We start from the raw sequence: 14,930 nt of genomic DNA, 5'->3' as shown, positions 1-14,930 counted from the left end.
CTTACTCTTTAGAATATATAAACAAATTATACAACTCAAAGCAAAAAAGCCAACAACCCAATTGAAAAATGGGCAAAAGACCTGAATAGACATTTCTCCAAGGACAATATAAGGTGGCCAACAAGCTCATGAAAGAGTGATCAACATCACTGATTATTAGAGAAATGCAAATCAAAACTACCACGAGATACCACCTCACAACAGTCAGAATGGTCATCACTAATAAGTCCACAAATAACAAATGCTGGAAGGGGTGTGGAGAAAAGGGAACCGTCTGCACTGTTGGTGGGAATATAAGCTGGTACAACCACTATGAAGAATAGTATGGAGGTACCTTAGAAAACTATACATAGAACCACCATATGACCCAGGAACCCCACTCTTGGGCATATATCTGGACAAACTTTCCTTAAAAAAAGACACATGCACCTGCATATTCATTGCAGCACTATTCACAATGGCCAAGACGTGGAAACAACCCGAATGTCCACCCACAGATGATTGGATTAGGAAGAAGTGGTATATATATGCAATGGAATACTACTAAGCCATAAAAAAGAACAAAATGCCATTTGCAGCAACATGGATGGAACGAGAGACTCTCATACTGAGTGTAGTAAGTCAGAAAGAGAAAGACAAATACCATATGATATCACTTATATCTGGAATCTAATATAAGGCACAAATAAACCTTTCCACAGAAAAGAAAATCATGGACTTGGAGAATAGATTTGTGGTTGCTGAGGGGGAGGGGGAGGAATTGGGGTGGATGGGGAGCTTGGGGTTAATAGATGCAGACTATTGCCTTTGGAATGGATTAGCAATGAGATCCTGCTGTGTAGCGCTTAGAACTATGTCTACTCACTTATGATGGAGCATGATAATGGGAGAAAAAAGAATGTGTACATGTATGTGTAACTGGGTCACCATTCTGTACAGTAGAAAAAAAATTGTATCGGGGAAATAACAATTGAAAAAATAAAAAAATAAAAATAAGCTTAAATGAGTTAATATGGAATTCCTCCTACTGCACTTTTGTTTCCTGTCCCTTCCCTCATAAAATGGAACTTCTGAAGTTTTCACTGTGGCTCAGCAGGTTAAGAACCTCACATAGTTTCCATGAGGATGCAGGTTTGATACCTAGTTTTGCTCAGTTGGTTAAGGATCTGGCATTGCTGCAAGCTGCAGAGTAAATCACAAATACATCTCACATCCAGTGGTGCCTTTGCTGTGGTGTAGGCCTCAGCTGCATCTCCCATTCCACCCCTAGCCTGGGAACTTCTATATGCCACAGGTTCAGCCATAAAAGAAGGAAGGAAGGAAGGAAGGAAGGAAGGAAGGAAGGAAGGAAGGAAGGAAGGAAGGAAGGAAGGAAGGAAGGAAAGGAAAGAAAGAAAGAAAGAAAGAAAGAAAGAAAGAAAGAAAGAAAGAAAGAAAGAAAGAAAGAAAGATCGATCTTATTTTTAAGAAGCCATCATTTGACCTGTGTAACCTCCACATAAAAATTTATGCTAAGTTTCAGTATACTGTGGTTTTCATCATATATAACTCTTTCATTGTTTTTGGATACAGAGCCCCCTGGAGCAGCCATCCCTCCACCTGCAAACTACCATGGAGGCTTCCCTGTGGGATACTACATTCCACAGCAGCTCATTAATGTCCCCTTGTACCTTCCAAGTGGTGGCCCCCATCCTATTCAGTACCAGCCTAGCTGGTATTCTTTGCCACATCAGGTTTCTCTAACAGCATGGATGTCAGTGCCAGCTCCTATACCAAACTTCCCTCTGGGTCTGGAACTCCACACAAATCTAAATTGTTTTCTTATGAAATCTGTTCTTGGGGATCCAACTAGAAAAAAAAACAAAAAGCTGAAGAGAGTGGATAAAAGTGATGGATCGGTGATGACAGACATCAATTTTGTAAGACTGTATGTGGTGGTACTAATTTCAGAAATATAAAGGAAGATGGGGATGTTTTTAGTGGGAATACTGGAAAAAAAGATGCAAGTTATACTGTAAGATTTCAGAGTATCCCATTAAATGATATTAGAACAATAGGAATAGTAATAGAAAAGCTGAAATATTTCCCATTAAAATCTGGAACAAGACAAGGATGCCCAATCTCAACACTGTTATTCAACATAGTGTTGGAAGTCCTAGACACAGCATTCAGACAAACAAAAGAAATAAAAGGTATCCAAATAGGAAGGGAAGTAAAACTGTTGCTATGTGTAGATGGCATGATACTATATATAGAAAATTCTAAGGACTTAACCCAAAAACTACTCAAACTGATCAACAAATTCAGCAAAGTAGTAGCATGTAAGATTAACATTCAGAAATCAGTCACATTTTTCACAGAAGTAGAACAAACAATCCAAAAATTTATATGCAAACACAAAAGACCCAGAAATGCCAAAGCAATCCTGAGGACCAAAAACCAAGCAGGAGGCATAACTCCCAGACTTCAGACAGTACTACAAAGCCACAGTCATCAAGACAATGTGGTACTGGTACCAAAACAGATATACAGGCCAATGGAACAGAATAGAGAACCCAAAAATAAACCCAGGTGCCTATGGTCAATTAATTTTTTGACAAAGGAGGCAAGAACACAAAATGGGAAAAAAGACAGTCTTTTCAGCAAGTATGGCTGTGAAACCTGGACAGCTACATGAAAATCAGTGAAACTAGAACACACCCTCAGGCCATGCATGAAAATAAACTCAAAATGGCTTAAAGACTTAAATGTAAGACAGGACACCATCCAACTCCTGGAAGAGAACATAGGCAAAACATTCTCTGACATCAACCTTAAGAATATCTTCTCAGGTCAGTCTCCCAAAGCAACAGAAATAAAAGCAAAAATAAGCCAATGGGACCTAATCAAACTGACAAGCTTTTGTACAGCAAAGGAAACCATAAAAAAAGAATGAAAAGACAACTTACTGAATGGGGAAAAGAGTTTCAAACAATGCAACCGACAAGGGCTCAGTCTCTAAAATATACAAATAACTTATACAACTCAACAGCAAAAAAGCCAACAGCCCAATTTTAAAATGGGCAAAAGACCTGAGTAGACATTTCTCCAAAGAGGATATACAGATGGCTAACAAGCACATGAAAAAAATGTTCAATATCACTGACTATTAAAGAAATGCAAATCAAAACTACTATGAGATACCACCTCATACCAGTCAGAATGGCCATCATTATGTCCACAAATAACAAATGCTGGAGAGGGTATGGAGAAAAGGGTATATGTTGCACTGTTGGTGGGAATGTAAATTGGTACAAACACTATGGAAAACAGTATGGAGGTACCTTAGAAAATTATATATAGAACTACCATATGACCCAGCAATCTCACTCATGGGTATGTATCCGGACAAAACTTTCCTGAAAAAAGCCACGTGCACCTGTATGTTCACCGCAGCACTATTCACAACAGCCAAGATATGGAAACAACCTAAATATCCATCAACAGACGAATGGATTAAGAAGATGTAGTATATATACACAATGGAATACTACTCAGCCATATAAATGAACAAAATAACTCCATTTGCAGCAACTTGAATGGAACTAGAGACTCTCACATTAAGTGAGGTAAGTCAGAAAGAGAAAGACAAATAGCATATAATATCTCACATCTGAAATCTAATATATAGCACAAATGAATCTTTCCACAGAAAAGAAACTCTTGGAGTTGGAGAACAGACTTGTGGTTGCCAAGTAGGGAGGGGACGGAGTAGGATGGAGTGGGAGTTTGGGGTTAATAGATGCAAACTATTGCCTTTGTAATGGGCAAGCAATGAGATCCTGTTTTATAGCAGTGGGAACTATATCTAGTCACTTATGATGGTGCATAATGTGAAAAAAAAAGAATGTATATGTATATGTGACTGGGTCACCTTGCTGTACAGTAGAAAATTGACAGAACATGGTAAACCAGGTATAATGGAAAAAAATCATTAAAATAAAAAAAAAGATCAAACACACCACGTAGTGTTCTTCCCGAAATCACGCAGATGGTTCAACATATGCAAATCAATCAATGTAACACACAAAGGAACAGTCAAAAACCACATGACGATCTCAATAAATGCAGGAAAAAAGCATTTGACAAAATGCAATATCCATTCCGATAAAAAAAAATGCTTACCAAAGTAGGTATAGAGGCAATATATCTCAATACAATAAAAGCCATTTATGACAAAACCACCAGTCTATGTAATAATCAAGGAAAGCTGAAAGCCTTCCTGCTAAAATCTGGACCAAGACAAGGATGCTCACTATCACCACTTTTATTCAATATAGTGTTGGAAAACAGACACAGCAATCAGACAAAAACAAGAAATAAAATGTATCCAAATTGAAAGAGAAGACATAAAATTGTTACTATATGCAGATGACAGGATACTTTATATAGAAAACCCTAAGGCCTCCACACAAACACTACTCAATCCAGTAAACAATTTCATCAAAATAGCAGGATACAAGATTAACATCCAGAAATTGTTTGCCTTTCTGTATCACAATGAAATATTAGAATATAAATATTAAAAAAAAAAACTTTTTAAAATTGCACCCCCCAAAAAATACCTAGTAATAAACCTGACCAAGTTGGTGAAAGATTTATATGCTGAGAATACTAAGCATTAATAAACAAAAGTAAAGCACATTCAAAGAAATTGAAGGATATCTTCTGCTTCAGGATTGGAAGAATTAATATTATTAAAAAGGTCATACTATCCAAAGCAGTCTACAGATTTAATACAATCCCTAGCAGATTACCCATGAAATTTTTGAAAGAACTAGAACAAATAATCCAAAAAGTAATATGGAGCTATAAAAGACCCACTGTCAAGGCAATTCTGAGGGGAAAAAAAACAAAGCTGGAGGCATAACTTTCCCAGGTTTCAGACAATATTATAAAGCTACAGGAATCAAGATGGAATCAAGATGGTGACATTGGTACAAAAAGAGACATATGAATCAATGGAACAGAATAGAGAGCTCAGAAATAAACCCAGACACCTGCTGTCAATATTCAACAAAGAAGGCAAAAATATAAAATGGGAAAAAGATATTCTCTTTAGCAAGTGGTACTGGGAAAACTGGACAGCTGCATGTAAAACAGTAAAACTAGAACACATCCTCATGCCATACACTAAAATAAACTCTAAATGGCTTAAAGACTTAAACATAAGGCATGACACCATAAACTTCAAGAAGAGAACATAAGCAAAATATTCTCTGACATCTACTGTACAAACATTTCTTAGATCAATTTCTCAAGACAGTAGAAATAAAAACAAAAATAAACAAAGGGGACATAATCAAACTGACAAACTTCTGCACAACAAAGGAAACCTTTAAAAAGAAATAAAAAGACAATCTATGGAATGGGAGAAAATAGTTGCCATGATGCCACTGTCAAGGGCTTAATCTCCAAAACACATAAACCACTCATACAATTCAACAGCAAAAAATAAATAAATAAATAAATAAATAACAATTGAAAAATGGGCAGAGGACCTAAATAGATATATCTTCAAAGAAGACATACATATGGCCAGTAAAGCACATGAAAAAATGTTTGACATCATTAATTACTAGAGAAATGCCAAAAATAAAAAATACCATGAGGTACCACTTCATACCAGTCAGAAAGGTCATTAATTACTCTACAAGGAATAAGTTCTTGAGAGTGTGTGGAGAAAAGGAAACCCTTCTACACTGTGGGTGGGAATGTAAATTGGTACAAACACTATGGAAAACAGTATGGAGGTACCTTAGAAAACTATGTATAGAACTACATAGATTTCCTCAGAAATCTAAATATAGAACTATCACATGATCTAGGAATCCCACTTCAGGGCATATATTCAGAAAAAAAAAAAACCACAATTCAAAAAGATACATGAACCCATATGTTCATTGAAGCACTATTCATGATAGCCAAGACATGGAAATAACTAAGTGTCCATCCACAGATTAATGGATTAAGAAGATGTGGTACATACATACAATGGAATACTACTCAGCCACAAAAAAAAAACCAAAATAATGCTATTTGCAGCAACATGGATGCAACTAGAGATTCTCATACTAAGTGAAGTTAAGTCAGAAAGAGAAAGACAACATATGCTATCAGTTACATGTGGAATCTAAACTATGGCACAAATTAACCTATTTATGAAACAGAAACAGACTTACAGACATAGAGAACAGAACTATGGTTGCCAAAGGCAGGCGGGAAGGAGTGGGATGGACTTGGAGTTTGTGGTGAGTAGATGAGAACTATTAATTTATAACAGATATCAATGATGTCCTACTGTATAGCAGAGGGAACTATATATAATCTCTTGGGATAGACTATGATGGAAAATAATATAAGAAAAAGAATGTATATATATGAATATATATATGACTGGTTCACTTTGATTTACAGCAGAAATTGGCACAACATTGTAAATCAACTATACTTTGATAAATTTTTTTAAAAAGAAATAAATTCTAAAAATTGATTTAAAAGATAACTAGCACACACCATTTGCCTCTTTTCAAGTCCTCATTCCCTGAAGCACCTTACCTCATTCCAGGGAACATCTTTTCTTGGGCATGAGCTGATTCAGGGAATGAAAACCATGAATATTTGAGCAACATTGTAAAAAAAAAGCCTGGATTCCTACGAAATTTTTAGGGCTAATAGAGCTGACATAAAAATGTAATATGATTCCTAGATTCCTCAATGACAGAATTTCATATAAGAAATAAATAAAACTTCTCTCTGTTCTCTGGGTCCATGTTACTTGCATCTAACATAATATTAAAAGATTTATCTCCTAACAAGCATGATTTTTAAGTATGTTAAAACACGAGCCAAACTACTATTGAAAAAATGTCCAAGAGTTGATGAATTTAACTGAGAAATTTATTTAAAATAAATCAAATTAATTGATTTTTTGACTTTTTCCCCCAGGGCATATTCTTGTCAGAATATAAGCAGACCATTATTTGCAAACAAGGGAGTATATTGTTATATATTGCTATACTTAGCTATAAATAGTAAGGTATTTCTCTCCCTCTTTCTTGATTTTTTTTTTTTTTTGCCTCACCTGCATCATATGGTAGTTCCAAACCCAGGCCTGAGATTGAATCTGAACCACAGCTGCAACCTGTGCCACAGCTGCAGCAATGCTAGATCTTTAACCCATTGTTCAGGGCTGGGAATTGAATCCACGATGCCGCAGAGACAATGCTGGATCCTTAACCTGCTGTGCCACAGTGAGAACTCATCTTTCTTGATTCTTAAATGAACTAAGCCTTTTGCCATTTTCCCAAAATGTAAGGAAACCTCCTATTCACTGTGATTAAAACTTAGTAAAATACGTCAAATTATTTTTTAACTGGCTTAAGAAACATTTGATAAAGAGATGAGACTATTTATAATTTATTCATCTGAATCCAGTAGGGTTTTCAATCTTCCTTATGTTTCCAGTAAAATGCAATTATTCCTAGCAAAGAATACAATGTCACATCTAAACTAAAATTTCTATTGAGTAAGGAACAGGGCAAGATGTCCCCTATCACCATGGATTTTCAGCATTGTTTTGGAAGTCTTAGCTAATGCAATAAGACAAGAAAAATAAGATAAGATACATAGGAAATATGAAAGAATCAACAACAAAAACTCCTGGAACTAATATGGAATTATAGCAATGTTGCAGGATACAAGGTTAATAGACAAAACTCAATCACTTTCCCGCACACCACATGAGGAATCTGAAATTTAAAACATTACTATTTCCATTAGCACCTCTCAAAATGAAATACTTAGGTATAAATTTAACAAAATTTGTACAAGACCTGCATGAGGAAAACTACAGAACTCTATTGGAAGAAATCAAATAACTAAATAAATGAAGAGATGTTTCATGTTCTTAGACAGGAAGACTCCGTGTTGTCAAGATGTTATTTCTCCCCAGCTTGTCTGTAAAATCAATGTAGTCCCAATCAAAATCCAGCAAGTTCTTTTGTGGAAATAGACAAACTGATTCTAAAGTTTATATACAGAGGCCAAAGATCCAAGATTGCCAACGTAATTTTTAAAAAATAAGAATAAAGTTGGAGGATGGACATTACCATACCTCAAGACCTACTGTAAAGTTAGAGTAATCAAGAAAATGTGGCATTAGCAAAAGAATAGATAAATAAATAAATAAATAGAAAAGAATAGAGAGCCCAGAAATAGACCCACATAAGTATGGTAAATTGATCTTTGACAATTAAGAACAAAAATAGTCTTTTCAACAAATAGTCTGGAATAGCTGTGCATCCACATGCAAAAAAATTAATCAAGACAGACCTTAAACTCTTCACAAAAATTAACTCAAAATGGATCACAGACCTAAAGTAAAATGCAAAATTGTAAAACTCCTAGAAGATAACAGAGAAGAAAGTCTGGATGTCCTTAGATTTGGCAATGAATTTTTATTTTTATTGTTTTCTCTTTTCTTTTTTTATTTTTTAGTATAGTTGATTTGTAATGTCCACCTAAAAACCTGCAATAAACTGGTACCTGCAGACAATGGAGTATCATTCAATGAAAAGCAAAAACAAACAAAAAATCAGGGAGGAAACATTTTTAAGCTCCTTTTTTTTTTCTTTTTGGCTATGTCTGTTGCAGTGAAACTTCTCTGTATGAAATGAAATTATAGTGGTAAATACATGTCATTTGACCATGCCTATAAAATTTAAGATACCAAGTCTGAATCCTACTATAAACTATGGGCTTTGTATAATGATGATATGTCAGTATGGGTTCATTAGTTTTTACAACTGTACTGCTCAGATGGGAGTGTTGACAATAGGGAGGCTATGCATGAGTGGAGGAAGTGGGTAAATGGTAAATCTCTACCTTCTGCTCAATATTGCTGTGAACCCAAAACTGCTCTAAAAAGTAGCCTATTAAAAGCAAATCAAATTCTTGTAGAGGCCTGGTGAGGGACATTAATGAATGAGGAATAATTATGGGGTTTGTTGCAAACTGGAGACCACAAATGGCATCTAAAGGGGAAACCTGATTTTTATCATCAGCAAATTGAGTTATCGGAGCATATGAGAATTATGTGGACAGATTGCCGGTCAGGGTAGTCTAGGTTATGCTGTGGTGACAACTCCAAAATCTTAGTAGCTTATAAGAAAAAATGTTTGTTCCTTACTTATCTCATATGTTCACTGCAAGTTATCATCAGAACACCTCTGCTTATCAGAGTTTCTCAAAGATTTGTCCTGGTAAATATTCAATATTGATCCCATCTTTCATAAATGCCAAGCCATGAGGAAGTGCACAGTGCAACTCACAAACTCAATTTTAAAGTTTCTGTGCAGAAGTAAAACACGTATCTGCAGTCATAGTTCATTGGTCAATGCAAGTAATGTGTATACAACCAACATCAAATGAATAGAAAAATGCAATCTTATTATATGTCCAGAAGGAAAGAAGAGTTTTTAAATAGCACTAGTGACTATGTCACAGATGTTCTATTGTTTCTGTTCTTTCTTCAAAATGGCCTGCAATCCAAAATGTTATATGAAATCACCTCATGTATAAATGTAGGCAACTACTTACATTTTTATTTATTTATTTTTTTTTTGTCTTTTGTTGTTGTTGTTATTGTTGCTATTTCTTGGGCCGCTCCCTCGGCATTATTGTTGTTGTTGTTGTTGTTGCTGCTATTTCTTGGGCCGCTCCTGCGGCATATGGAGGTTCCCAGGCTAGGGGTTGAATCGGAGCTGTAGCCACCGGCCTACGCCAGAGCCACAGCAACGCGGGATCCGAGCCGCGTCTGCAACCTACACCACAGCTCACGGCAACGCCGGATCGTTAACCCACTGAGCAAGGGCAGGGACTGAACCCGCAACCTCATGGTTCCTAGTGGGATTCGTTAACCACTGCGCCACGACGGGAACTCCCTACATTTTTAATATATATTTCTGATTGATGATGCTTGCTGGCTCCAAGTTTTTCATTTAATTTTTATCAACTAACATCTTGGTAGAAACTAGGGTAAACTTGGCAGCTGAGCAAAGGTAGTAAAAAGCTATAGGGGTAAAGGAAATGAAAAACATAGAGAAAAGTTTCTTGGTTGGACACAGGCAATGGTATCCAAGATATACTTTCTTTCATTTCAAATATTTCATGTCCTGAGTGGTAAAAATTAAAAAGACTGACAAAACAAAGTGTTGGTGAGAGTGGGGAGCAATTTAAGCTCTCATAAATTTATTCATTGACTTTGGAAAGCCATTTGGAAATATATAATAAAACTAGACGTAGACCTATGCTGTGATTCAGCTATTTAACTTTTAGGTATATACTCAAGAAAAGTAAGTGCAAATATTTACCAAAGGTTATGTACAATGATTTTCATAGGACAAAATGCCAAGATCCCAAAACATCAATCAATGGGAGAATAGGTGTATTCACACAATGGAGTACCACACAGTAATAAAAAGGAGTAACTGTGACTCCAACACAACATGGTTGATGGTTAAATCTCTAGAAGTTATCTGTATTAGGCAGAATTCTCCAGAGAACCAAGAGAATGCACATAAGGAATTGGTTCACCTGGCTTTGAAGACTGAGAAGTCCCATAGTTCGCAGTCGGCAAGCTGGAGACACAGGTGAGCTGTTGGTATAATTTTGTCCAAGTCCAAGGCATGAGAAAACTGATGTCCCAGCTCAGACAGAGAGCAAATTCCTCCTTACCCCACTTTTTTCTACTCATGCACCCAGATGATTGGATGAGAAGCAAGCACACTTGGGAAGGCAATCAGCTTTCCTCAGTCTACTGATTTAAATATTTATGTCATCCAGAAATGCCCTTACAGACATACCCAGAATGCCTAGGTACATGTTTGGGCACCCATGGCCCAGTCATGCTGACACATAAAACTAACCATCACGAGTCCACTCCTTGTCAACTTGACACCCATAACATCTCCTTAAACCATACTTAGTCTCAAACATAGATAATAAAAAATTGTAATTCCACCTAACATGACAGGACTATACTACCTACAACTGAAACACACTAACCCCTTCCCCAGAAGAGAAAGTCCTTGAATGATGTTTATGCTTCTCCTAGTTTCTGGTAACTTAAGTACTATGATATAGAATTGATACTGAAGTAACATGGTAATAAGTCAATACAACTTACATTACTTGATAAAGGCATCAGGAGAGGAAAACAAAGATATTTGCTATACACACAACATATAACAACAATTATAGTTCTCAGTTCTGTAACAGACCACATGATCATAGCTGGCATTTATAATTACCCTCTTCCATTACCCATTACCTTTGACTTCAGAAAGCACTTCAGCTGGTTGTTTTTTAACCTGGTAGAATTACTTAAACCTTCATTCCTAAAGGGGATGGATCCTTTTCCATTGATGTTAACACAGGGCATGGTAATACCAAGACATGGCCTAAGGCATTTCCTATATCTGAAACACTCTTCCTTACCTCCATTGTTGAGTAGCAGTTCAATTTCCCCTTGGTAATCAGCTCGTTTGCTCTGATATGTATTCCTCAGTCAGAAGCAATGGTGTGTGAAAACATAATATGGTGGATAAAGTATTCTGTAAAGTCACAGATGGTAATTTTGGCAGATTTGTTGCAGGCAAGGAAGGCAAATTCATATCAGAATAAACATCTATTCCAAAAGGCTGCTCCTTCCATGATACAAGATTCCATTTCAGCCAACCTACCACAAGGTAGTTGGCTGATTACCTCATGGAGTGGTGCCAAGCTGGGGACTCAGTGTTGGTCTCTACTGCTGGCAGATTGGGCACTCAGCTGTGGCCATAGCAAGTCAGTCTTGGTGAAGAGAAGTTCATGTTGTGCAGCCCATGTATAACATCTCTCCCTGACACCATGGCTACTTTTTCATGAATCCAACAGTCAATGACATATGGCTGAGGAAAGAGATTGGCTAGTAGAATAGAATAGCTCCTCCTATTTGATTGATTATTAAAATCCTCTTCTCCTGAGGTCACCCTTTGATGAGTATTCACATGGTACACAAATAACTTCATTTTTTTGGCATTCAAAGAGGTCTACTCACATACCTCTTCCTCAAATTTCCTTGTCATCAATTTTCCAACCATGTTCATTTCAAGTCTCTGACCATCCAGCCGAATGGTAATCAGGCATTAACCATAGCCCATGAATTAGTTTCATACATCTGACCTTTTCTCCTTAGAAGCAAAGTGAACAACCAGGTGTCCTGTCCAAAGCTCAGCTAACTGGGAGGATTGTCTTGACCACTGTCCTTCAGGGCTGTCCCAGAAATGGGCTGTAATGTTGTAGCTGTCTACTTCAAAGTGGTACATGCATATTATGCAAAACAATCTATAAATCAAACCTGAATCTTCTCCTCCTCTCAGAGCTGGTGGTAGGGAACTCTATGAGACTGTAGGTACATTCTGAGAGAGAGAAAGAGGTAGTGTGGCAGGAATTAGGATCATGGACATTTGAGTCATTTATTCATGTAACTTGTAACTTCGGGGACTGCTCAGGCCCAATCACATTACATACCACTTGCATTTGACAATGGAGTGCTATAGCGCACACCCAACTTTATGGCTTTCTGGGTCCAGGAAACACAATTCATGATTGTTAGATTAGATCCCATGGTAACTTGATGGTCAATGCTTCAGACTTTGGTCTCTGGTAAGTCCCATAGGAGACAAAGAGCTATTTCTCAAAAGAAAAGTGGTTCTCTGAAGAAGATGTCAGGGTCTTGCTTCAAAATCCTAAAGACCCGCCAAAGACTTCAAAAAGCATCCCTGTGTGTCACTGACATACAACTGAATCTATTGGATCATATGGCAGAACAGCTTGCACAGCAGATCAGACATGTTGTAGAGCCTTCTCTTGTTCTGGCTCCATTTCAAAGCTATCAGCTATTTAGGACCTGGTAAATGAGATGGAGTAACACACCCAAATGAGGAATAAGTTGCCTCCAAAATCCAGAGTTCTCTCTTTGGGAGCACTGTGCCTCTTTCCTTCCTTCCTTCCTTCCTTTTGGTTGTAGGAGGGGCCGGATGCAGCAAGTTATCCTTCACCTTACAAGGGATGCTTCAAAATGCCCTATACCACTGAGCTGCTAGAAATTTCACAGAGGTAGAAGCCCCCTGAATTTTTGTTGCAATTATTTTCTACCCTCTGATATGCAAAATCTTCCTGAGAAGTCTGGAGTTGTTGCTACATCTTGCTCACTTAGGTCCAATCAGCATAATGCCATCAATGCAATGGACCAGTGTGGTATCTTGTGGAAAAAAAAGGTGATCAAGATACCTGTGAAAAACATTATGACATGGGACTAGAGAGTTGGTCTACCCATGAGGTAGGACAGTGAAGGTATACTGCTGAAACCAAACAGCTTCTGGTGGACTGATGGACAGGGATAAAGAAAAGGGCATTTGCCATATCAGTAGCTACAAACCAGTTACCAGGGGATTTGTCAATTTGCTCAAGCAATGAGACCACATCTACTACAGCAGCTGCAATTAGAGTCACCATCTGGTCAAGCTTACAATAATCTACTGTCATTTTCCAAGATCCTTATGTCTTCTTCATGGGCCACATAGGAAAACTGAATGGGTATGTATTGGGAATCACCACCCTTGCATCTTTCCAGTCTTTGATGATGGCACTAACTCTGTGATACCTCCAGGTATGCAGCATTGATTTGGGTTTACTATTTTTCTAGGTAGAAGTGGCTCTAGTGGCTTTTCCTTGGTCTTTCCACCATAAGAGCCTTCACTCCACAGGTCAGGGAACCAATGTGGGGATTCTGCTAGCTACTCAGTATTTCATCCATTTACGTATTCTGAACTGGGGAAATAACTACAGAATGGGCTCAGGGACCCATCATTTCCTCTCCTCAATTCACAATGATCCTAGTAAAAGGCCATAGCCCATGGAGAAGGTTTAGAGAAATATTACTAATATAATTTTTTGGTAATGTCTCAGGGTCCTCCTACCATGAGATGTGGCCTCCTCTTCATTCAAGGGATTTTGAATCTATAAACTGGCTTAAGTCTGGAAGTTGATTGAGGGGGTGTGATCCTCTCTTTTTATGACTTAGTTTTGGCTTTAATTCTCTTGACCTATAACTTTTCTGTTGTAAGTGTAAGGCAACAGTGAATGAATTAGGTACTTAAAAAACAATTTGCTATAAGCAGCAGTATTTCCTTATGATTAAAATAAGGACTACGGAAGTAAATATCCAATCAGAGTTAGTATCCCAGCTCTACCACTTGTTACTCTGTGATACATGCTTTGGGTTAGTCATGTTAACCTCCCTATGCCCTAGATTTCTATCTGTAAAATGAGAACAATAATGGTGCTTATCAATGTGAGTTGATTTGAAGATTAAGGTGTTATAATATGTAAAGTGCTTAGGAATCATGCCTAGCACATAGTAAGCAGTACGAAGTTTTTAGCTATTGTTTTTTTCTAACTTTTATTTTTTAAAGTGAATGTCTATTGTTAATTTGATATCTGAGATTTCTATGACATCTTCATAGTTTAGTTTTTTTTAAACTATTGACTACCATTCCTTTTTTAAAAAATACTTTAATCTATTGTTTCAAGTTTAATTTTATATCAACAGAAATAGAACAAATATATCCCTTATTATTAACCCTTAAGCTAAGGATCTCTTAGAGTAGAGGTTCTCAAACTTAATTGTACATCAGAATCAGGAGTTCCCATCGTGGCTTAGCAGAAATGAATCCGACTAGTATCCACGAGGATGTGGGTTCGATCCCCAGCCTTGCTCAGTAGGTTAAGGATCCGGCGTTATTGTGAGCTGTGGTGTAGGCTGGCAGCTACAGCTCTGATTCTAC

This window comes from Sus scrofa, chromosome 13 (genome assembly GCF_000003025.6).
Source record: "Sus scrofa isolate TJ Tabasco breed Duroc chromosome 13, Sscrofa11.1, whole genome shotgun sequence".
In the NCBI taxonomy this organism is placed as follows: domain Eukaryota; kingdom Metazoa; phylum Chordata; class Mammalia; order Artiodactyla; family Suidae; genus Sus; species Sus scrofa.
Note: the sequence above shows the minus strand (reverse complement) of the source record.